The 26,999-nt window shown below is 38.3% G+C and overlaps 1 protein-coding gene and 1 long non-coding RNA gene across 10 annotated transcripts in view; both read left to right on the plus strand.

The window, feature by feature from the left end:
- The window catches only part of LOC106090106 (thyroid transcription factor 1), a 382,007-nt gene that overhangs the window by 213,059 nt on the left and 141,949 nt on the right, over positions 1–26,999 (plus strand). The window lies entirely within an intron of this gene.
- LOC106094077 (uncharacterized) lies at positions 789–15,081 on the plus strand. Of its 4 annotated transcripts, none has more exons than XR_009397059.1 (3): positions 5,374–5,588; positions 5,656–6,230; positions 14,841–15,081. It is a non-coding gene; the product is annotated as an uncharacterized LOC106094077 (long non-coding RNA). The 4 variants fall into 4 exon arrangements; XR_009397057.1 differs by having other exon boundaries at positions 5,375–5,588; positions 14,833–15,081; XR_009397058.1 differs by lacking the exon at positions 14,841–15,081 and adding an exon at positions 6,746–6,825 and having other exon boundaries at positions 5,375–5,588.

A 26,999-nucleotide genomic window follows, 5' to 3' on the forward strand; every position in this document is an offset into this window, starting at 1 on the left:
ATTATTATATAATCGGTCCCAAAGACCAATTGATGCCTTTTAAAGGCGGATATTGAGATTTTTGATTCTACTAATATCAAGACCGGAGTCTTCTAATCGATGGTTTGATTAGAACTCAAAGAGCCCAAAATTGACCTAAAACCCTGACTTGTCAAATCAATACATCAAATGCTAGAGTCTTCCCGTCCATAGTTTTATTGGATCCCAATGGACACAGCATTTCCCTATTACCGAATTGTGTCAATTAAAGAATTCTGGGGATTCTCATTTTTTTTTTCAATTGGAGATAAAACAAGAATTATTTATAGTATATACATTTAGATTATTTCCCCCATTATTACGTACAAGACAATTATTAAATTTATATGTTACCTTGGTGCACGAGCAAAGCAAATTTGAAGCCTTAACTTTTATAACCACCCATAACTATAGCAATTTCAAATCCCACGTCTGAAGGCCTAAGGACATCATGGATATTAGCTGGTGAGTTTTCATAATATTATTGAATTTGTTATGCTCATGCCACATTTTTATAATAACACAAATTCACGACACTTATCTTTACTAAATGCTAGGTTTAGTTTTTATTTTTACGTAATCTATAGTTCTTTCTTTCAATATCATTCACTTTTAACTTATTTATAAACTTAGATTACCTTTAATACAATCACTTTTTATTGGACTAAGTTTTATACCTTTAATTGCCACAAATCGATTTCTATTAATTTTTGAATATATTATAACGATGTTTTAAACATTTTTTTTTATAACTCACGAAAGGTAAAGGACATACAGTAGTGGGAAATAAAATGGGCTGAAGAATTCGTCAGCATGGTTGGGTGGGTAGAGAATGGCAGTCAAATTACATCTTAGACTGCTCCTGAGATTAGCTTCACTCTAATTTCTTCTGTCCTTAATTTTTCTTTTATTTAATACCTTTGCTATTCTTCTTTTCACTTACTATTCTTTTAAGCTACCTTATTTTTACTTTTATGGCAGCGAAACCAAGCCTAGTTCCAACGGGAAAGAACCGCCCCAAGACTGAGCACGGCCGGCGGCGAGGAGGTAGCGACTCCCAGAGGAATTAGGGCCCAAGGTGGTGGTTCGTTACATAAATTAAATGGCGCCCAATGTGGGGCAGCAACTGGTCGTTTTCAGACTTTCACAGAATCCGATAAACCAGTAATGTGTCACCTAAATGCTGGTCCTTTTCATTTTCTTTCCTCTCCTTTCCTTTTCTTTCCTTTCCTTTTGCTTTTCATATCATTTCATTTCCTTTTATTTTCTTTTCCCTCCTGAAATAATTTGGATTTATAGTTTACTATTTGCGAGGTTCCTGTACCAGATTTATTTAGGAGGATATCTTTGAAAACCTTTTCGGGGACTTTTGGTTTGTGGAAATGTTGCTGCGAAATCATACACCGAAACGGAATAAATGATAACTTTTATTTATTTCCTTCTCTTCTCTTATCCTTTTCTTTTACTTTCATTTCCATGGGATTTTAGATACGGATTGAATTAGCTGATTTTTATTGGTTTCTTACCTAGGCGAAAACTCGAGGAACTTTGTTGTTGAACATGGTGTTTCATTAAGGATTTGTGTGTTTTTTTTTTGGACTATTTTGCTAAAAAAACATACCTTGGTAATCCAGGTTTAACAGCATTTTTAATTTTTGCTTTTGTTGCTGTTCATTTTATTTTATAGTGAAGATGATCCCAGATTTACCCCTACTGCTTTGTTCCTATGCTGAGTAGTGAGCAGTTAGCATCTCATATCGTATTTTATTTATTGTATTTAAAACAAAATTTAGTTAGTGTATTTTATATATTATAGTTGACTTCATTTTTTATTTAACGTTTTGGAAAGATGCCATTGGCACACAGCAGGGACAGGAATAATGACAGGGAAGAAAGGCTACCTGGGAATGGCTATTGGACAAGATCCAGGGACAGAGCACCTGGTTCTAATCGGAACAGGACACATTCCGCTGAAAGTGGATTGGTAGATAGGACGGAAGAGATGTCTTCGGTAATAAACGAAGACCGAGTCCAGCAGATGATTAGTGTCTCTATGTCAGAAATGCGTAGGGAGATTACTTCTACAATTTCGAACGAGATCGGTAACCTAATCCGTGGAATGAATTTGAATAGCGAAGAGGTAAGTCCTAGGGATCCTCCTTCTAGTCCTAGGGAGCCTACGTCCACGGCGATTAGAATCAACAACGGACGAAACACTCAATACTCCGTGCCCCAAGAACAACCTGAGAAGATACTTAATACAATTCGGAATTGGGAAATTTCTTTCTCCGGTAGTGATAAGGACTTCCCAGTAGAGGAGTTTATATATAGAGTGAATATCATGACAACGAATACACTGGGAGGAAATTTTCATTTGTTATGTAGATACATACATGTTCTGTTTGAGGGTAAAGCTTTGGCTTGGTTTTGGAGATACCACCGTCAAAGCGATACTGTCGAATGGGCGGAATTTAGTAGGTGTTTAAAAATACAATACAAGGACTTTTGTAGCGACTTTGATATTAAGGATGATATTCGTCGCCGAAAACAACGTCATAACGAGTCCTTTGACGAGTATTATGGATTCATAATGAACCTATTGGTGATGAAGAACTTTGTGAGACCATGCTTCGAAACCTTAGACCCGAGATTCGTCATGAACTCTTACACTTGGACATACGTCAGGTTTCAGAACTCAGAAAATCGGTGAAAAGGCACGAGAAATTTATGAAGGATGTGCAATCAGTCGCAAAATTTAGACGTGAAGGGAAGGCTCAGGTAGCAGAATTAGTGGACATAGAGGATGCGGATGAAGAAGGATCAAACGAACATGAGGTCAATGCGGTTCTTAAGGATATAAAATGTTGGAATTGTGAGGAGCGTGGCCATCTGTACAAAGATTGTTTGAGGGAGAAAACTGTCTTTTGTTACGGCTGTGGACTTAAGAACATATATAAACCATCCTGCACTAACTGCAATAATTCGGGAAACGCCTTGAAGGGTGTCCTTCCAAACAAAAGAGGACATCCTACGAAATTGAAGAAAAGAAATTAAATATTGAAGTTATTGAGAAAAACCCAGATTTTACAAATACCGGAAAAAGTAACCTAATTTTACCATACAGTTTTATAAAACCTAAAATTATACTTGCGAGGAAATCTTTAAAAAATTCTAAGTCCATGCGAAGTGCTTTACGTATGAGAGAATTTTGGAAACAGCTGAAGACCTTTAAAAATTATAAAATTGCAACGATTGTAACCAAAGATTCAGATACTCGGCCTTATGTAGCTCTAAATTTCAAAGGAAAGTTGTATTTCGCTCTATTAGACAGTGGAGCTAATAAGAGTGTTATTGGTGGTGATCTGGCTCAGGAGCTGAAGAAATCATCTAATTTTAAGAAATGTCGCGGAAATGTGAAGGAATAATTGAGTTAGATTTTTATTATCAAAATCAGAAATGTAAATTTGAGTTTTTGGTTGTGGAGTCTATTAAGCAAGATATTATTTGTGGAATGGATTTTTGGTGCAAATTTAAAATTTCCATTTCTTTGGGTTCCGGACAAGATGAGATTTGCGGTATCGATATGGACTTGGACTCCATAGAATTATCGAAGGACTAGAGACGTAAACTGAATGTTGTTATCGAGATGTTCCCCAATTCTGACAGGGATGGTCTTGGATGTACCACGTTAGTCGAACATCATATCGATACAGGAATGTCCAAGCCAGTAAAACAGAGATACTATCCGATATCTCCAGCGAGGGAGAAAATTCTATTTACGGAAATTGATAGGATGTTGTCATTGGGAGTTATTGAGGAGAGTCCTCAGTCTCTATGGTCTTCGCCTGGTGTATTGATAGTTAAACCTGACAAAGTTCGCTTCTGCGTGGACAGCAGGAAACTTAATTCGGCAATGGTAAAGGATTCTTATCCTATTCCAAACATTGAAGGAATTTTGTCAAAGTTGCCTTCAGTACGTTTTATCTCCAAAGTGGATCTTAAACATGCATTTTAGCAGATAAAACTAGATGATACCTCCAAGTCTAAGACAGCATTTACCATACCAAATAGGCCCTTATATCAATTCAGAAGGATGCCCTTCGGGTTGTGCCATGCACCCCAAAGATTGTGCCGTTTGATGGATATGGTAGTTCCGTATAGTATGAAATCCCACGTATTCGTCTACCTCGACGATTTGTTAATTGTTTCGGAAAATTTTGAGGACCATCTGCAGCATTTGCAGGAGATAGCTTTCCAGTTTAGGAAGGCTGGACTGACAATCAACGTGAAGAAGAGTTGTTTTGCAATTAGGCACGTGAAGTATTTGGGATATATTGTTGGCGAGGGGTGCCTTAAGGTTGACCCAGAAATAGTAAGTGCAATTGCCGAATTTCCATCCCCAAAGTCTATACGTTCTCTGAGGCAATTCCTTGGTATGATTGGATGGTATAGGCGATTCATTAGTGAGTTTTCTCATTTTACATTTCCTTTAACTGAATTGCTTTCTAAGAAGAAATCGTTTAAATGGACACCTGAAGCGCAAGAGGCGTTCGAATTTTTGAAGTGTAAGTTGTGTAGTGCTCCTGTATTGGTCCATGCGGATTTTTCAAAACCATTCGTGGAATGGAATTAAGCATAAACTTACTGCTGTGTATAGCCCGCAGGCTAATGCCAGCGAGAGAGTAAACAGATCGGTTAATGCTGCTCTTAGATCATATGTAAGGGATGATCAACGGCGATGGGATGAATTTATACCCAGTGTTAATTGCGCCCTAAGGAACACAGTGCACCAGACTTTGGAGGAGACTACGTACCAAATCCTGTTTGGTCAACATATGATGACCCATGGGGGAGACTATAATCTTGTGCGGAAGCTTCAGTTACTGGAAGATGCGGATCTAGAGTTAAATAGGACGGACAAGTTAACGATGTTGAGAGACTCCATTAAGGGAAAGGTGAAAGCTGCATATGAGAAAAATGAGAGGTTATATAATTTACGTTCTCGAAATAGACAGTATGATATAGAAGACGAAGTAATTCGACGGAATTTTCCACAAAGCATGAAGATAAATAATTTCAGTGCTAAATTGGCACCAGTGGGAATTCGAGCTACAGTAGTACGTAAGATCGGTAATGTAAGTTATGAGCTTAAGGATAAGGACACGGGGAAAATTGGGGTCTACAATTTAAAGGATATTTGGGAATATTTTTTTTTTGCCTGGTATAATTTGTGACCTCTTTTATTAACAGTTCCTAGTATTTTACACACTTGTTGGGAAATATTAACAATTTTATTAAATTTTTGTTTCATTTCTTAAAACATAAGGTGCTTTGAAAATTAAAAGCTGTCTATATGTCTATACAGAAATTTTTAATTTTTATTTCAATTTGAAAGACGATTGGTGTTAGACGTGTCAAAAAAAATATTTTATACGAAGAAAAAAAATATTCGAAGATTTAATTGAATAATTTTTAAGGATATAAAAGGATCACATACCACATCAACTTATTTTAAAATTTCGGACGACGAAATTAATTTTTCAACTAATTTTTATTTTCCTGTTGTTTGGGTAAGCATTTAATCTTTAAATATTGAAGTTCTTTCCTCTAAATTGCATCCCCGTTATTTTATCGCAGATCGCCGATTCCTCTGTGAATCGGCGCTGTCCACGAACAAAAGAAGAGGAAAACTCCAATCTCAAATTATCTGTATTGGTCCCAAATTTCCTTAGACATCAATCCCCTAATTATTATATAATCGGTCCCAAAGACCAATTGATGCCTTTTAAAGGCGGATATTGAGATTTTTGATTCTACTAATATCAAGACCGGAGTCTTCTAATCGATGGTTTGATTAGAGCTCAAAGAGTCCAAAATTGACCTAAAACCCTGACTTGTCAAATCAATAGTCTTCCCGTCCATAGTTTTATTGGAGCCCAATGGACACAGCATTTCCCTATTACCGAATTGTGTCAATTAAAGAATTCTGGGGATTCTCATTTTTTTCAATTGGAGATAAAACAAGAATTATTTATAGTATATACATTTAGATTATTTCCCCCATTATTATATACAAGACAATTATTAAATTTATATGTTACCTTGGTGCACGAGCAAAGCAAATTTGAAGCCTTAACTTTTATAACCACCCAGAACTATAGCAATTTCAAATCCCACGTCTGAAGGCCTAAGGACATCATGGATATTAGCTGGTGAGTTTTCATAATATTATTGAATTTGTTATGCTCATGCCACATTTTTATAATAACACAAATTCACGACACTTATCTTTACTAAATGCTAGGTTTAGTTTTTATTTTTACGTAAACTATAGTTCTTTCTTTCAATATCATTCACTTTTAACTTATTTATAAACGTAGATTACCTTTAATACAATCACTTTTTATTGGACTAAGTTTTATACCTTTAATTGCCACAAATCGATTTCTATTAATTTTTGAATATATTATAACGATGTTTTAAACATTTTTTTTATAACTCACGAAAGGTAAAGGACATACAGTAGTGGGAAATAAAATGGGCTGAAGAATTCGTCAGCATGGTTGGGTGGGTAGAGAATGGCAGTCAAATTACATCTTAGACTGCTCCTGAGATTAGCTTCACTCTAATTTCTTCTGTCCTTAATTTTTCTTTTATTTAATACCTTTGCTATTCTTCTTTTCACTTACTATTCTTTTAAGCTACCTTATTTTTACTTTTATGGCAGCGAAACCAAGCCTAGTTCCAACGGGAAAGAACCGCCCCAGGACTGAGCACGGCCGGCGGCGAGGAGGTAGCGACTCCCAGAGGAATTAGGGCCCAACGTGGTGGTTCGTTACAATCTAGCCATGTCCGTCCGTCCGTCCGTCTGTCTGTCGTAAGCACGCTAACTTCCGAAGGAGTAAAGCTAGCCGCTTGAAATTTTGTACAAATACTTCTTATTAGTGTGGGTCGGTTGGTATTGTAAATGGGCCATATCGGTCCATGTTTTGATATAGCTGTCATATACACCGATCTGGGATCTTGACTTCTTGAGCCTCTAGAGGTCGAAATTATTATCCGATTTGCCTGAAATTTTGTACGACGGATTCTCTCATGACCATCAACATACGTGTTTATTATGGTCTGAATCGGTCTATAGCCCGATACAGCTCCCATATAAATCGATCTCTCTATTTTACTTCTTGAGCCCCCAAAGGGCGCAATTCTTATTCGAATTGGCTGACATTTTACACAGGCCTCCAACATATAATTTAATTGTGGTCCAAACCGGACCATATCTTGATATCGCTCTAATAGCAGAGGAAATCTTTTCTTATATCCTTTTTTCCCAAAGAAGAGTTGCCCGGAAAGGAACTCGACAAATGCGATCCATGGTGGAGCGTATATAAGATTCGGCCCGGCCGAACTTAGCACGCTTTTACTTGTTCATCTTCCTATCGACCGTTTCGATATTCCACAGTATTATATGCGCATTCGTAGCCAATGCTCTATACTCGGACTGCGTCGACCCGAAAGGCTTCGTACGTAATGGATGACAAAATGTTCTATTCGTGCATATTGGTATCAAAAAGTGCTCAAGAGTACGAAATAGCTTATCTTCACCTACAGCGAGCGGGAACAGCTGCAACTAAGCAACTTGCTACGAATTATCAGTCTTGACAAAAATACGATATATCGTAACAAATCGTACCAGGAATGGAAGAAAACTTACTAATTGTGGATCAAAGCTAGAGGACAGAGTGGGCCTGGGGGTTTACATTGAAAATGCAGGGACTGACATCTGTTTTAGACTGCCAGACCATAATACGGTCCTGCAAGTGTGAACATCTTCACCGACAGTAAAATTGCCATTAGGGCAATAACAACCAGGACGGTAAGGTCACGAACAGTCTTTCAGTGTAAGAAGGAGATTAACGCCTTCTCTGAAGATGGGAAAATGCGCATCGTTTGGGTGTCGGGCCATAACGGAGCAAGGAGAAATGAAAGGGCATACGATTAGGCGGTGAAGGCCAGAGGAATGCCGTCAATAAACTTGGTTAATCCGACGCCTTTCGGGTCGACGCAGTCCGAGTTAAGGGAGTGGGCGACGAATGCGCATGCAACATTGTGGAACAGCGAAACGGTCGGTAGGACGGCGAAAATCCTATGGGGGAATCCAGATCGTGAGAAGACGAGGCCATTACTGAAAGGAAGTAAGAAGGAGGTCAGTATAGCTGTTGGTATCATAACGGGACACATAGGACTACGAGCTCACTTATGGAAAATCGGTGCGGCAAGTGATAGGATGTGTAGGGCATGCGGGGAAGATGATGAGACGTTGGAGCATTTCCTTTGTCATTGCCCGGCTTTCGCGTCTAACAGATACCTGTACTTAGGTCGAGACACAATATCAGACATGAACCAACTTAGGGGAGTGGCATTGAAAACAATTAAGGAATTCCCAAGATAAAATTTTTGTTAGGTTACTTTATAGCTTGTAGAGCGCACAACAAGCCGATTACTGGGTTATTATATCCATAGTGGAATCGGGCGGATTAATATCTGCACCCTCTTTTCAACCTAACCTACTAATTGTGGTGTAATTGGTACCTTGAAAGCATATATTGGACGGCTAGAAGACTTTTTGAAAATCGTACATATAAGTACCTAAACATTCAAAATAGAAGATTTTTTGAAATTCGTTCATTTAATTTCTAAAACGTAGAAAATGGTAATTATGCACAGTGCGATAAAGCTAAAAAATATGAGATGCAGTTACTCTTTGACAGTATATTGGGGGCAACTAGAATTTTTTAATTTTTACATTTAGGTATTAAAACGTGCAAAACGGCACTTTCCTTATGTATTGAGCTGGTGCTCTGAATTTCGGGATACAGTTGCACTTCGTAGATTTATGTACTAAAACCAACAACATTGAAATTTTATGGAGCTAGACTCTGCAGTTACACTATTTAATTTTCAAAGCAGGTGTTTGCAAATTTGTATATTTAGGCGGAGGAACAAATAAACAAACAGACATTATTATTGGTATTTTCATAAATGTATTTATTTACAACTAGAATCCCGGCGGTCCGTTTCGTTAAGGTATAGCCGTATCGTCATTTCGAGAGCTCAAGATCACTTTGTGAAGAAAGTACCATTTTGTATGTTTTAGTACCCAAATGCACGAATAAAAAACAAATTTTCTAGCCGCACTATATTTAATGGCAAGGTGAACCCGATTCCAAATTTTGAGTGCTCTAGCTCAATTCGTAGAGAAAGTACCATTTTGTTTGTCTTAGTACCTAAATGAACGACTTTGAAAAAAATTTCGATCACCCAAAACTTGTCGTCAAGATATAGGTGTATCCCAATTTTGAGAGCTCTATCTTACTCCGTAAAAAAATTTACCATATAATACGTTTGAGTAACTCAATGCACGAATAAAAAATATCTTCCAGTCGCCCAATATATACTTTCAAAGTACAAATTGCACCACAATTAGTACGTTTTCTTCCACATGTCGTATTTTTGTCAAGGCTGCGTTAATGTTTGCCAAATTGCTTAATTCTCGCTGCTCCCGTTCGTTGTAGGCAGAGATGAGCTCTTTTGTATTATTTTGCACTTTCTGCTACAACAATGTACGATTTTTAAATAGATCATTTTGTCACCCATCATATTTTTCCTAGTTGTACCTACATGTCATATTTCAGACCCCTAGCTCCATCTGTAAAGAAATTATAAAATGGTACCAATTTTGGTACCAAAATGTTTGAATTTTAATTAGATCATTTAGTCACCTTTCATATTTTTCTTAGTTTCACCTACATTCCTAATTTCAGACCTACAGCTCCATCAATAAAGAAAATACCAAATGGTACCAATTTTGGTTCCAAAATATTAGAAACATCAAATAGATCATTTAGTCACCCATGATATTTTTTCCCGTTGTATCTACATGCCTGTAGATACGTCTATAAAGAAAGTATCAACAGGTACCAACTTTGGTACTAAAATGTTCGAATTTTAAATAGATCATTTAGTCATCCTTTATGTTTTTCCCTTGTAGATACATGCCTATTTTCAGACCTGTATCTACATCTGTAAAGAAAGAACAAATGGTACCAATATTGGTACCAAAATTTACGAATTTTGAATAGATAATTTTATCGTCCATTATATTTTCTCTATTTGTACCTACATGCCAAGTTTCAGACCTGTAGCTCCATCTAAAAAGAAAATGCCAAATGGTGTCAAAATGTTCCAATTTTAAACAGACCAATTTTGCTGTCAAAATGCACGAATGTATGTGCCTGCAAAGCCAGTTTCCAGTACTTCCACACAAATGGTAACACCATTTCAAAATAACATTGTGTGTTATTGGCACGATGTCATGCATCTCCCATTGCTCGATATACGCCTGCTGAAGGGCCTGCAAAGTCCTACAAAAACAGTGTTTTGGGCTGGCCTGCAACAGCACCAATTAAATAAGGCCTGCTCTTAATGTTTGCACTTCGAATAATCGGATATTTGTATGACCTAAAAAAGCAAAAAAAATAAAAAGAACCATTTTTGTTATTTTTACGCAATATTATTATTGAGACATTTTGCCCCTTTTCGCGTGTTAACTATTATTTTCATATCGCTTCAACATTTAGTTGAAGACCACTTTTTGCTGCCAGAGTGATTTGAACTCAGGTCCCTTCAAATGCACCACACAATTATTGTAATGAACAGTAAAAGGTTTATTTCAACTTAACAACAAAATTGTAGTAGACAACATACCCCTTCATTGCAGTTTGCAGGCATACGTAGGTGCATGCAATACGGCAAGGGTAAAAATGCTCATGCACACAAACACAGGTTCGATTCCAGCGGCCGGCAATTTTTTTCTTTAAAATAATTTAAAAAAATTCGGCGCAATTTTTTATGTTTTTCTCATTTAACAATTTTTTAAAAGTGACTTCTACGCTTTTTTAATTTTTTAATTCATTTTTATTTACTATGTCATTGTCAAAATCTTATATATAAAAATCAATTTGTGTTTGTTTGTAGGTTTGTGTGTTCCTTATAGACTCAGAAACGGCTGAACCGATTTTCTTGAAATTTTCACAGATGGTGCATAATGACCCCGTGGTGAAAATAGGGTACCACATTTTTTGATATCTGAAGTGGGGACGGACCCTCCCCCTTACCCTAATTTTCAGAAACGCCAGATCTCGGAGATGGGTGGTGCGATTGAGGCGAAATTTTGTGTGCTCTTATATAGTACCCTAAAAATAAAAATTTGGTATCCAAATTACGAATGGGGTACCTAGGGGGGCCGCCCCACCTTATCACCTACCAAACATATATTTAGACCAATCACGCCAATATGGGACTCAAATGAAAGGTATTTAGGATAAGAAAACGTATCTGATATCCAATTGTCGGACCAAGTGCTAGGGGACCACCCCAAACCCCAAAACACCCTCAAATCGGACATATTTACCGACAATGGCAATATGGGACCCAAATGAGAGGTATTAGAATACGAATCTGATATCCTAATGTGGGTCTACGTTTCTGGGGGTCTTCCTCTTTCCCAAAACACCCCCCAAACAAGACTTATTTACTGACCATGGGAATATGGGGCTTAAATAAAAGGTATTTAAATGTAGAATACGAATCTGATATCCAAATATGAGAGCAAGTGTTTGGGGGGCCGCCTCTCACCAAAAACATCCCCCAAAGTGGACACATTTACGACCATAGCAATATGGGGCTCAAATGAAAGGTCTTTGGGAGTAAAGTACGAAATTGATATCAATATTCGGGAAAAGTGTCTACGGGGCCACCCCACTCCCATAACACCGCCCAAATAGTAAGTATTTTCTGACTATTGCAATATGAGGCTCAAATAAGATGGTTTTTAAAGTGGAACACGAATCCGATATATATTTTCAAGGCCAACTCACTGAGTGGCCGGCCATCCGCCAAAACTCCCCTTAAGACCGCCATGTTTGCGACTATGGAAATATGGGGCTCAAATTAAAGGTATGTGAGAGTGGACCACGTATCTGATGTCAACATTAGGGGCCAACTGTCTAGCGGACGTACCACCACCATAACAACCCCCAAATAGGACGTATTTGCTCACCAAGACGATTTTGGTCTTAAAGAGAGGGGAACTAAATATTCATAGTTTTTAGGGCCAATACCCCAAACCGGACAGATTAGCTGACTTGCAATAAGGAGTTTAAATGTGATTAGAAAACGAATGAGATATCCAATAGATATATGAGAATAGAGCACGATATCCAATAGATATATGAGAATAGATATATAGATATATGAGAATAGAGAACGTTGCTGGTATATTTTCCGGGCTTAATGTTTGGGGACCACCCCAATCCCCAAAACACCCATAAATCGGGCATATTTACCGACAATGTCAATGTGCAGCTTAAATGAAAGGTTTTGAGGGGTGGAGCAAGAATTGATACCCATTTTCGGGACCAATTTTCTGGGGGTCTTCCCCTTTCCCAAAATACCCCACAAACAGCAATTTGTTAGTGACCATCGCAATATGGGGCTCAAATAAAGGTATTTGGGAGTATAATACGAATTTGACATCGAAATGTGATGCACTAAATACTTGGTTTAGTGCATCACCCCATTCCCAAAACGCCCCCAAAGGGAAAAATTTTTCGACCATCCCAATATGTGGCTCAAATGAAAGGTATTTGAGATTAGAAAACGAATTTGATAACCGATCTTGGGGCCATGTGTTTGGGGACGTCTCATCCTGTAAACATCTCTTAAGCCAATGGCAATATGGGGTTTAAATAAATGGTATTTGAGAGAAGAGCACGATGCTGATATTTTTTCCGGGCCAAGTAGCTGGGGGACCGCCTCTCCCCTGAAAACACCAGTACATTAGACATTATGGGAATATCGGGCTGAAATGAAGTATTTTAAGAATGGAGTACACCTTACATCCAAACTTAAATTAGTAGACCCATAGAGATCATATGTGATTCAGATAAAGACACTTATATTGTTAAACTGTTAGTCAAGTTAGCATGGTATTTCACTAAAAGATCTTTAATTGTCGAAAATAAATATTCCACGGAAACTTTTGTTCCATATAAAGTAAAAGAAAGCGCTGCGGAGCGGGCCCGGGTCAGCTAGTATATACATAAAAGAGCAGCGAGACTGACTGACTGATCGTCGCCCAGCTCAAACGGCTAATGGTAGAACCATGAAATCTTGTACAATTGTTGTTATTGGATCATAGGCATGGAATAAAACGTGATTTGGTGAAATTCATACGTTTAGGTACAAAAAAAAACCAAAAAGTAGTAAATTGTGTGTTTTTACCCAGCACGGAAGGATAGGTTTGGAATTATGATTTTGGGTTCAAATTAAAGAGCGTCTCGAAAAAATAAAATTTAGTTGCAAAAATCTTCCAAAATAGTACCGGAAGTGGTAAAAATAGTACGTTTGGTGCCGCAATTGGTTCTATTTGGTACTTTCTTTGTAAATTGAGCTAGAGCTCTGAAGTTTGGAATTTAAAAACAGCATGGCAAACCTAATAGAACGACTAGAAGAGGTTTTGGAAATTTTTACATTTAGGTATTAAAAAAAGCACCAAAAATGTACGAAATGGGCGAGCTTTATACAGGGCGGATGGATAGAGTTAGAATTTAAAAATTTGTCTTAAACGGAATCTGCTGAAGAGAAAAAATTGGAAAAACAGTACTGTTAATGGGAGAAAACGTACGTTTAGTACCGCAATTGGTACCATTTGGTACTTTCTTTACAGATGGAGCTAGAGGCCTGAAATTTTGCATGTAGGTAGAACCAGGAAATATATGATGGTTGACTAAATTATCTGTTCAAAATTCGTACGTTTTGGTAACAAAATTGGTACTATTTGGTACTTTCTTTATATATGTAGCTACAGGTCCGAAATTTGGCATGCAGATACATTGATGATTAAAATTCGAACATTTTGGTACCAAAATAAGTACCATTTGATCATTTCTTTGCAGGTGGAACTAGAAGTCTGAAATTTGACATATAAGTACAACGAGGAAAAATATGATGGGTGACTAAATGATCTATTTAAAAATCGTACAATGTTGTAGCAGAAAGTGTAAAATAATACACAAGAGCTCATCTCTGCCTACAGCGAACGGGAGCAGCTAGAACTAAGCAATTTGAAAAACATTAGCAGTCTTGAACAAAATACATTATGTGGAAGAAACTGTACTAATTGTGGTGCCTTGAAAGTATATATTGGGCAACTAGAAGATATTTTTGTGCATTCGTGCATTTAAGTACTCTAACGTACGAAAAGGTACATTCTTTACGGAGTAAGATAAAACTCTCAAAATAGGGATACATCTATACGTTGACGACAAGTTTTGGGCGATCTGAAGATTTTTTTTTTAAATCATACATTTAGGTACTAAGACATACAAAATTGTAATTTCTCTACGAATTGAGCTAGAGCACTCAAAATTTGGAATCGGGTTCACCTTTAGGTAATAAAAAATAGAAAGTGGTACTTTTTTTACAGAGTGATCTTTAGTTCTCAAAATTGGGATACAATTTCACCTTGACATTAAATATAGGGCGGCTAGAAAAATTGTTTTTAATTCGTGCATTTAGGTATTAAAACATAGAAAATGATACTTTCTTTACAGAGTGATCTTTAGTTCTCAAAATACAGCTACAGGATACAGCTAAACCAAGTTGCTAGTTGTAAACATGTACATCTATGAAAATAACAATAATAATGTTTGTTTATTTGTTTCTTCGTCTAAAGCTGAGTATTCTGTTAAGCTTTTCAGGTGGAATGCTATCAAACTTCATATAAAAAAACGTCGGCGAAATGCTGGAGGAAAATAGGCGAAAAAGAAGTACTCTGTTTAAATGTCAGTAGTACTGCGAAAAATGTCAGAAAGAGAATTTAGTGGCACCGCTTGACATCATTGTCGGCATAATTTTTGTTTTACTTGTTTCAATTGTTCGTTATTTCTTTTTGTTATTTTATTTATTTCCGAAAAAAATAATAAAGCCATAAGTGCAGATAAAAAACGTCTTTTGGTATGAAAATAACAACAAAACATATCTGTCAAATTCCGACTATTCCGAAAGCAGAGTAGAAAACCAACCCTAAGTCTACAGAGTCTAGCTCCATAAAAATTCAATGTTGTTCGTTTTAGTACATAAATATACGATTATCAGAAATATCCTGTTTTCCCTTCCTAGTGCTGGCACCATTTGTGAGTTAATATGCCAAGTAAAACTTCTCTCCAAAGAGGTGTCGCACTGCGGCACGCCGTTCGGACTCGTCTATAAAAAGTAGGAACCTTGTATTGAATCGGTATAAACTTAAATCAGACAGTTCACTATAGGCGACGATAAGCTATTTCGTACTATTGTATTTAGCACTTTTTGACACCAATATGTACGAATAGAACATTTTCTCACTCATCACGATCCACATTGTTTGGCACTTGGGTGAGGACACATTTCCAGACATAAACCAATCAAGGGGCATGGTATGGAAAACAATTAGGGATTTTGTATGAGCACGTAATTCCTGACTTAAATTTTCTCTTTCGAGGTTACTTTTTAGTATTTAGAATGCCGCTGCGGGAATTGTGTAGTCAATTGCCCCAAATATACCAGCCCTAACCTGGAGAATTAGTTACCTGTCACAGGACGAGAACTGGGACCGGTCCCTATCATCAGAGGACCTATACCGTGACAGGTTTGGGACCTGTCCCATTTTCCGTAGGCGCACAAAAGGTACTTGCACAGCAGTAGCTAGTGAAGCATCTATGGAAGAATCATGCAGACCGCAAGTATCTAGTGTCGTGAGGAAGAGTGATTTCACTGCTTTCTCAACTGCCCCTGGTTGCGTAAGGAAAGATCGAACGAATCTTGTAAGGATGAACTCCTGGCGGACGCAGAGGATGATTTTTGATTTTACGTGGTTCTTGTCTAGGAGCCATGGGTGTGCGAAAGATGAACCTATCTTCCTAAGACTAAGAATTCCTGGATTTGAACTACTTACGGGAAATGGGAGACACAGAACCAGTAGTCTTCCAAGGAGTAGTCTAAAAGTTTTTCTTCTTCCGTTGCTAAGCAATGAAGATTTAGTAGAAGCCAGCCTTGAAGTTCATAAGTCTCGTTACTGGCTGGCTTCCCTGTATATGGCACACGATTCAGAGATGCAAGTTTATTGTTAAAGCCACTTCTGCAGGGAAAAAGAGCCTCATTTTAGGAAGGGTTATGCACATCAGTTGAAGTTGAAACCTATCGATTTGTAATAAAGGGTTTATTTCCTTTATTACGTTTTTAACCTCAATCCCATGGCAGCCGGTTGTACGTACCGGATTGACCCGATGGAGTTCACCATCGGCTAGGGCTGCCGCCTCAGTGTACAATACATTGCTACAACTACAACAACAACGTTTATTACCAAAAACAGGCAGGAGGTAGGAGGAGGTACTAAATGGTACCTTTTTATCGGAAGATATAAGAGGAAGGATATGCGACTGGGAAGTGTTGTATGACAACAGCTTCTCTGATCAAGGTGTTTTCAATAATGTAAGACCGACGCACAGTGGGAGAAAATCGAAAAAAAAATGCTGTGTGAGAACGGGTAGAGATATCTCTTTGAAATTTGAAATGGTTAGAGCTGAGGTGTTAACGATCGTGTGCAAAATTTCAAGTTCCTAAAGTTGGTCACCTCGGTATTTCAAAAAATTGATCAGGGCTGCCAAATCTTCATTTATGGTCTGAATTTTTGTTACTGGATAGTGCTCGAAAATCCCTACAAAAAAGCCCGCTTGAATCAACAACACATCAAGGAGGTGTAATGTCTCCTTTAGTTTGGAAAAAAGCTATTAAAAATATATTATTGTCTCTGGAAGAAAAACATGTAAAAGTGGTCGCGTATATTGTTGACGTGGCAATTGTGGTTAGAGCAAGTTTCCCAGCGCTCTTAGATATATACTTCAGGAAGCTTTACATGCGACAGCGAAGTGGGCTATCGAAAGTGGCCCAGACGTAAAACCGTGCAAGATAGAAGTAGTTTTTTCAGCATGAGAAACAAGTTACCTACGGTGGGTAAGGACCTGTCGAATACCTTTGATAGGTGCAGTGCCGGAGGACCGTCCTATCACAAAGCCTATTCTGATTGAAGCCACAGCAAATGTGTGCGGTGAGGGCATGCAAAGTAGTATTCGAAATCCATGCTGATTCTCGTCTAGTGGAAATTCTCCTACGAGGCTTGGGAAGAGTAATGCCTCAAGCGTCTTGGCTACTGGTAAGAGTGTTCAAAGACAGGATGAGGACAGTAGTAAGGTATTCAACTCCAGGTAGATCAAGATTCTTCAGTGTAAAGCTTCCGTCGGGGCCAAAAGGCTTGAATGATTTGACGCCACGGTTGACATTCGTAACTTCCCCTACGGTTAATTGATGGCTCTCCATCGGTTTGGAGACCACGGATACGTCGAATGGTTCTCCTGCTTGCCCAGTCACTCTCGGGATGCACAATAAATTGACAGTTAAACAACCGGGCGCATCTCTTCGGATCAGTCACGGTTACGTCGGCAAAAGTGACTGAGGTCCTCTCATTCCGTCTACCGGGATTCAAGAGTGACTTAACAGTAGACCACAGCTTGCCTAAACCGGTAGCCTATTCTAGACTTCAAGAGGTTTACCGCATTACTTCGCTGGCTAGAACCGACGTCTCAATCATTGTGTCCATCATGACAGGTCACTATTTAATCGGAAAACATGCTGACAGACTGAAGGTTGCAAGTAACGGCTTTGGTAGAAGTACGTCAATCTCAAGGAAGAAAAAACTATAGAACGTCTGCTGTGTGCGTGTCCCACACTAGCAGTCGGAAGGAGTCATACTTTAGGTTCTCATTTGAGAACTCGCTGATTTAGCGGATGTGAACATTCACAAGATGCTGGGCTTTTTAAAGCGAACTGGAAGGTTCAACGGTAGGAACTAGAAGGCATCTTCCTTCTCCTGTTTCTGTGGTCTAAGTCGTCTGATGGCAGATTTCACTTAAACCTATCCAAAACTATTACTATTAAACAAATATTCAAACGACCTGTAAATAATGTTTTGGCAACCAAATGTCACCGCCGATGGGTAAGTTCTTGGAACCAACAGCGTCCACAGTTTTCAGCAAAAAAGTTTTAAAATATCTTTATCCATTTGACAGTTAAAGAAGTATTTGAGTTTTTTTCGATTTGAAAAAATTTTAAGACGATCGGATGAAATTTGCAATCTGAACTTTGATTACAATTTAACATAGACAGACGGACATAGCTAAATCTAATCGGAAATTGATTCTGAGTCGACCAATGGATACATTTCTCCTTCTTTTTGGGTGTTACAAACAAACGTACTAACGTTATAATACCCTGTACTACAGCAGTTGTGTGGGGTATAAAAACGGATGGTAGAATAGATATGTAATTTGTTTAATTATAGCGAGCTCGATTTTCATGGGAAATACATGTTGATACATGTAGATAAAACAGAGTACAATACATATGACAAAATATGCCGATTGCAGCACTCTTAATTCTTATTTGACGAACATAAGGAAAGTCATATGGATTCAGAAATTGATATGTCATATGATAAATACATATCGTCTTCTAGCACCTTAAGTAATTTTTATCATCACCTGACTTCTCATTCGCAAAAATAAAACATTTGGTACACTTTTACGCCACCTTGGCACAGAGGTTAGCATATCCGCGTACGACGCCGACCGCCTGGCGTCAACATCAGAAAGTTTTTCAGCCGTGGTTATTCCCTTACAAATGCTGGCTACATTTGTGAGGTATCCTGCCATTTTACGGTACCGGAATATCAGAAAATTTTTCAGCAACTCTACCAAGTGGTAAAGTTATGCAAACGTGCTTCGATAGCCGCTATCGATAATTCGTTTACTGGCCCCATAATCATTTTCTTGTGTCTCTGCTACTAAAAGAGAGGGTGAGTATTTAAGCGTACAGAACAGTGTTGGGCAAAAATACTCTCAATATTTCACATTACTGTGTACGTACATAACAAAGTAATCCCAAGCACGCATATGCTTGTCCGTGGTACATTCTCATACAAAATTTTTTTTTTAGATACCCTCAACCATAGGATGGGGGTATAGTAATGTCGTCATTCTGTTTGTAACTCCTCGAAATATTCGTCTAAGACCCCATAAAGTATATTCTTGATCGTCCGTCTGTCTGTCGAAAGCACGCCAGTTTTCGAAGGAGTAAAGCTAGACGTTTGAAATTTTGCGCAAATACTTCTTATTAGTGTAGTTCGGTTGGGCCTGCAAATGGGCTATATCGGTCCATGTTTTAATATAGCTGCCATATAAACTGATCTTGGTTCTTGACCTAATGAGCCACCAGAGGGCACAATTCTTATCCGATTTGGCTGAAATTTTACATGAGGTATTTTGTTGTGACTTCCAACAACTGTGCAGAGTATGGTTCAAATCGGTCCATAACTTGATATAGCTGTAATATAAACCTATCTGGGGTCTTGACTTCTTGAGCGTCTAGAGGGCCCAATTCCTATCCGATTTGGCTATATAGCTGCCATTTAAACCGATCTGGGATCTTGACTTCTTGAGCCTCCAGAGAGCGTAATTAATAACCGATTTGGTTGAAATGTTGTACAACGGCTTCTCCCATAACCTTCAATATGTGTGTTATATATGGTCCGAATCCGTCCGTATACTGATAAAGCTCCCATATAAACGGATCTCTTTATTTTACTTCTTGAGCACCTAAAGGGCACAATTCTTACTCGAATTGGCTGAAATTTCACACAATGACTTCTACTATGGTCTCCAACATGTAATTAAATTACGGTCCATAACTTGATATAGCTTCAACAGCATAGCAATTATTTTCTTTTATCCTTTTTTTGCCTAAAAAGAGGTATCGGGAAAAGAACTCGAAATATGCGCTCTATGGTGGAGGGTATATAAGATTCGGCCCGGCCGAACTTAGCACTGTTTTACTTGTTTATGATTGACCAAAGAACTGTGAGAATGTTGAGCAGCTCGGTCGTGTGCGGATAGTAAAATCGGAAAGGGACAAAACCATTGGAGTAACAGACATGGCTGCATGTTACAAGAAAACCCATCCAAAATTTAAAAGTCACATACATTATTTGGTCATATTTACGCGATAAAGAAATATCTATCTCTACATAGGTATTGACATTTTATAAAAAAACAACTCCCATAGGTATTTTTGTTTTATTTTTTTTATAGCATAACGAATACAGCAGTTCATAATAAAAAACCGTAATGGAAAAACCATGGTGCGAAACAGAAGGCTTTTACTATAATTGTGTATCATAATATCGAAATAAATGCAAATAAACTCTGAAAGGGATCTGTTTATTATTGGAAAAATTGTAAGTTTGAATTTTATTAGAACACTAGCTGACCCGGGCCCGCTCCGCTGCGTCTTATTTTACTTTATATGGAACAAAAGTTTCCTTGCAATATTTATTTTCGAAAATTAAAGTGCTTTTAGTGCAATACCATGCTACGAATATAGTATATCGCTTGACTAATTGTTAATCAATATAAGTGCCTTTGTCCGAATCCCATATGATCTTTATTAGTCTACGAATTTAAGTTTAGATGTAAGGTGTACTCCATTCTTAAAATACTTTATTTCAGCCCGCTACACTCATGATATCTAATTAAGGGTTGTTTGTGGTCCCCCAGGCACTTGGCCCTGAAAAAATATCAGCATCGTGCTCTTCTTTCAAAAACCATTTATTTTAACCCCATATTGCCATTGGTTTAGGGGAGTTTACACGATGAGGCGTCCCCCAAACACATGGCCCAAAATAGGTTATCAAATTTGTTTTCTAATCTTAAATACCATATATTGGCATGGTCGAAAAATTTTTACCCTTTGCGGGGTGTTTTGGGAAAGGGGTGATGCCCTAAATACATGGTCCTAAATTTAGATATCAAATTCGTATTCTACTCCCAAATACCTTTATTTGAGCCCCATTTTGCGATGGTCACTAAAAAATTGCTGGTTGTGGGGTATTTTGGGAAAAGGGTTGGCCCCCAGAAAATTGGTCCCGAAAGTGGGTATCAATTCTTGCTCTACCCCCCAATACCTATCATTTAATCTCCATATTGACATGGTCGATAAATATGCCCGATTAAGGGGTGTTTTAGGGATTGGGGTGGTCCCCAAAACACTCAGCACGGAAAATATACCAGCAAGGTGCTCTATTCTCATATATCTATATATCATTTATTTGAACCCCATATTGCCATTGGCCTCAAAATTGGATATCAAATTCGTTTTCAAATCTCATTTAAACTCTTTATTGCAAAAGTCAACAAATATGACCGGCTTGGGGGGTGTTTGACCACTCAATAAGTTAGCCTTAAAAATATATATCGGATTCGTGCTCCACTCTAAAAACCCTCTTATTTGAGCCTCATGTTGCAAAAGTCACCAAATACTTACTATTTGGGTGGTGTTGTGGGGGTGGGGTGGCCCCATAGACACTTTTCCCAAATATTGATATCAGATTCGTGCTTTACTCCCAAAGACCTTTCATTTGAGCCCCATATGGCTGTGGTCGTAAATTTGTCCCCTTTGGGGAATGTTTTTGGGTAGTGGCGCACACCAAACACTTGGCCCCATATTTGGATATCAGATTCTAATTCTGCACTCAAATACCTTTTATTTAAGCCCAATATTCCCATGGTCAGTAAAAAAGTCCTGTTTGGGGGATGTTTTGGGGAAGGGGTGGACCCCCAGAAACGTGGTTCCACATTTGGATATCAGATTCGTATTCTACTCGCAAATACCTCTCATTTGAGTCCCAATTGCCATGGTCGGTAAATATGTTCGATTTGGGGGTGTTTTGGTGCTTGGGGTGGTCCCCTATCCAAAATTCCTTTCATTTGAGTCCTATATTGTCGTTATTGGTCTAAATATAAGTTTGGTAGGTTTTAGGGTGGGGCGACCACCAAGGTACCCCATTCGAAATTTGGATACCAAATTTTTATTTTTAGGGTACTATATAAGAGCACGCAAAATTTCGCATTATCGCACCACCCATCTCCGAGATCTGGCGTTTCTGAAAATTAGTGTAAGGGGGAGGGTCCGCTCCAATTCAGAATGTAGTACCCTATTTTCACCACGGGATCATTATGCACCATCTATGAAAATTTGAAGAAAATCGGTTCAGGCGTTTCTGAGTCTATAAGGAACACACAAACAAACAAACCTACAAGCAAATACAAATTGATTTTTATATATAAGACTAGCTGACCCGGGCCCGCTCCGCTGCGCCTTTTTTACTTTAAATGGAATAAAAGTTTCCTTGGAGAGAGGTGGTCCCCCAGATACTTGGCCCTGAAAAAATATCAGCATCGTGCTCTTATTCTTTTAAATACCTTTATTTAAACCCCATATAGCCATTGGCTGAAGAGAAGTTTACAGGATGAGGCGTCCCCCAAACACATGGCCCCAAAATAGGTTATCAAATTCGTTTTCTAATCTCTAATCTCCGAATCCGTCCGTATACTGATAAAGCTCCCATATAAACGGATCTCTTTATTTTACTTCTTGAGCACCTAAAGGGCACAATTCTTACTCGAATTGGCTGAAATTTCACACAATGACTTCTACTATGGTCTCCAACATGTAATTAAATTACGGTCCATAACTTGATATAGCTTCAACAGCATAGCAATTATTTTCTTTTATCCTTTTTTTGCCTAAAAAGAGGTATCGGGAAAAGAACTCGAAATATGCGCTCTATGGTGGAGGGTATATAAGATTCGGCCCGGCCGAACTTAGCACTGTTTTACTTGTTTATGATTGACCAAAGAACTGTGAGAATGTTGAGCAGCTCGGTCGTGTGCGGATAGTAAAATCGGAAAGGGACAAAACCATTGGAGTAACAGACATGGCTGCATGTTACAAGAAAACCCATCCAAAATTTAAAAGTCACATACATTATTTGGTCATATTTACGCGATAAAGAAATATCTATCTCTACATAGGTATTGACATTTTATAAAAAAACAACTCCCATAGGTATTTTTGTTTTATTTTTTTTATAGCATAACGAATACAGCAGTTCATAATAAAAAACCGTAATGGAAAAACCATGGTGCGAAACAGAAGGCTTTTACTATAATTGTGTATCATAACATCGAAATAAATGCAAATAAACTCTGAAAGGGATCTGTTTATTATTGGAAAAATTGTAAGTTTGAATTTTATTAGAACACTAGCTGACCCGGGCCCGCTCCGCTGCGTCTTATTTTACTTTATATGGAACAAAAGTTTCCTTGCAATATTTATTTTCGAAAATTAAAGTGCTTTTAGTGCAATACCATGCTACGAATATAGTATATCGCTTGACTAATTGTTAATCAATATAAGTGCCTTTGTCCGAATCCCATATGATCTTTATTAGTCTACGAATTTAAGTTTAGATGTAAGGTGTACTCCATTCTTAAAATACTTTATTTCAGCCCGCTACACTCATGATATCTAATTAAGGGTTGTTTGTGGTCCCCCAGGCACTTGGCCCTGAAAAAATATCAGCATCGTGCTCTTCTTTCAAAAACCATTTATTTTAACCCCATATTGCCATTGGTTTAGGGGAGTTTACACGATGAGGCGTCCCCCAAACACATGGCCCAAAATAGGTTATCAAATTTGTTTTCTAATCTTAAATACCATATATTGGCATGGTCGAAAAATTTTTACCCTTTGCGGGGTGTTTTGGGAAAGGGGTGATGCCCTAAATACATGGTCCTAAATTTAGATATCAAATTCGTATTCTACTCCCAAATACCTTTATTTGAGCCCCATTTTGCGATGGTCACTAAAAAATTGCTGCTTGTGGGGTATTTTGGGAAAAGGGTTGGCCCCCAGAAAATTGGTCCCGAAAGTGGGTATCAATTCTTGCTCTACCCCCCAATACCTTTCATTTAATCTCCATATTGACATGGTCGATAAATATGCCCGATTAAGGGGTGTTTTAGGGATTGGGGTGGTCCCCAAAACACTCAGCACGGAAAATATACCAGCAAGGTGCTCTATTCTCATATATCTATATATCATTTATTTGAACCCCATATTGCCATTGGCCTCAAAATTGGATATCAAATTCGTTTTCAAATCTCATTTAAACTCTTTATTGCAAAAGTCAACAAATATGACCGGCTTGGGGGGTGTTTGACCACTCAATAAGTTAGCCTTAAAAATATATATCGGATTCGTGCTCCACTCTAAAAACCCTCTTATTTGAGCCTCATGTTGCAAAAGTCACCAAATACTTACTATTTGGGTGGTGTTGTGGGGGTGGGGTGGCCCCATAGACACTTTTCCCAAATATTGATATCAGATTCGTGCTTTACTCCCAAAGACCTTTCATTTGAGCCCCATATGGCTGTGGTCGTAAATTTGTCCCCTTTGGGGAATGTTTTTGGGTAGTGGCGCACACCAAACACTTGGCCCCATATTTGGATATCAGATTCTAATTCTGCACTCAAATACCTTTTATTTAAGCCCAATATTCCCATGGTCAGTAAAAAAGTCCTGTTTGGGGGATGTTTTGGGGAAGGGGTGGACCCCCAGAAACGTGGTTCCACATTTGGATATCAGATTCGTATTCTACTCGCAAATACCTCTCATTTGAGTCCCAATTGCCATGGTCGGTAAATATGTTCGATTTGGGGGTGTTTTGGTGCTTGGGGTGGTCCCCTATCCAAAATTCCTTTCATTTGAGTCCTATATTGTCGTTATTGGTCTAAATATAAGTTTGGTAGGTTTTAGGGTGGGGCGACCACCAAGGTACCCCATTCGAAATTTGGATACCAAATTTTTATTTTTAGGGTACTATATAAGAGCACGCAAAATTTCGCATTATCGCACCACCCATCTCCGAGATCTGGCGTTTCTGAAAATTAGTGTAAGGGGGAGGGTCCGCTCCAATTCAGAATGTAGTACCCTATTTTCACCACGGGATCATTATGCACCATCTATGAAAATTTGAAGAAAATCGGTTCAGGCGTTTCTGAGTCTATAAGGAACACACAAACAAACAAACCTACAAGCAAATACAAATTGATTTTTATATATAAGACTAGCTGACCCGGGCCCGCTCCGCTGCGCCTTTTTTACTTTAAATGGAATAAAAGTTTCCTTGGAGAGAGGTGGTCCCCCAGATACTTGGCCCTGAAAAAATATCAGCATCGTGCTCTTATTCTTTTAAATACCTTTATTTAAACCCCATATAGCCATTGGCTGAAGAGAAGTTTACAGGATGAGGCGTCCCCCAAACACATGGCCCCAAAATAGGTTATCAAATTCGTTTTCTAATCTCAAATACCTTTCATTTGAGCCATATATTGACATGGTCGAAATATTTTTTCCCTTTGGGGGTGTCTTGGGAAAGGGGTGATGCCCTAAATACATGGTCCTACATTTGGATATCAAATTCGAATTCTACTTCCAAATACCTTTATTTGAGCCCCATATTGCGATGGTTAGTAAAAAACTGCTGTTTGTGGGGTATTTTGGGAAAGGGGTAGACCCCCAGAAAATTGGTCCCGAAAGTGGGTATCAATTCTTGCTCGACCCCCCCCCCCCATTACCTTTCATTTAAGCCCCACATTGTCATGGTTGGTAAATATGCCCGATTTAGAGGTGTTTTGGGGAGAGGGGTGGTCGCCCAAAGTCTAAGCCCTGAAAATATATCAGCAACGTGCTCTAGTCTCATATATCTATATATCATTTATTTGAACCCCATATTGCCATTGGCCTCAAAATTGGATATCAAATTCGTTTTCTAATCACATTTAAACTCCTTATTGCAAAAGTCAGCTAATTTGTCCGGTTTGTGGTATTGGCCCTAAAAACTATGAATATTTAGTTCCACTCTCTTTAAGACCCAAATTGTCTTGGTGAGCAAATACGTCCTATTTGGGGGATGATATGGTGGTGGGCCGTCCGCTAGACAGTTGGCCCCTAATACTGGTATCAGATATGTGGTCTAATCCCACATACCTTTAATTTGAGCCCCATATTGCTATGGTCGTAAATTTGTCCCCATTGGGGGATGTTTTTGGGGAGAGGCGGCCCCCCAAACACTTGGTCCCATATTTTGATATCAGATTCGAATTGTACACAAAAATACCTTTTATTTAAATCCCATATTCCCATGGTCAGTAAATAAGTCCTGTTTGGGTGTGTTTTGGTGAAGGGATGGACCCCCAGAAACGTGGTCCCACATTTGGATATCAGATTCGTATTCTACTTGTAAATATCTTTCATTTGAGTCTCATATTGCTATGGTCGGTAAATACGTCCGATTTGGAGGTGTTTTGGGGCTTGGAGTGATCCCCCTAGCACTTGGTCCGACATTTGGATATCAGATATGTTTTCTTATCCTCAATACCTTTCATTTGAGTCCCATATTGTCGTGATTGGTCTAAATATATGTTTGGTAGGTTTTAGGGTGGGCAGCACCCCTAGGTACCCCATCCGAAATTTGGATACCAAATTTTTAATTGTAGTGTACTATGTGAGAGCACACACAATTTCGCTTAAATCGCACCATCCATCTCCGAGATCTGGCGTTTCTGAAAATTAGGGTAATGGGGAGGGTCCGCCCCGCCTTCAGATATCAAAAAATATAGTAACCTATTTTCACCAATGGTCAATATGTACCATCTGAAAATCGGTTCAAGAAAATCGGTTCAAGAAAATCGGTTCAGCCGTTTCTGAGTCTATAAGGAACACACAAATATACAAACAAACAAATCATCGAGTAGTGCTGAAGTTGACTTGTTTTTGTGCAGGCAATCATAATTATGAAATTTTATATTTATCACACAGCTTGGCACACTGGGTAATTTAATGTGCATTAGTTTAGTTTTGCTGCATTA

The sequence above is a fragment of the Stomoxys calcitrans genome, chromosome 2, assembly GCF_963082655.1.
Source record: "Stomoxys calcitrans chromosome 2, idStoCalc2.1, whole genome shotgun sequence".
NCBI lineage: Eukaryota > Metazoa > Arthropoda > Insecta > Diptera > Muscidae > Stomoxys > Stomoxys calcitrans.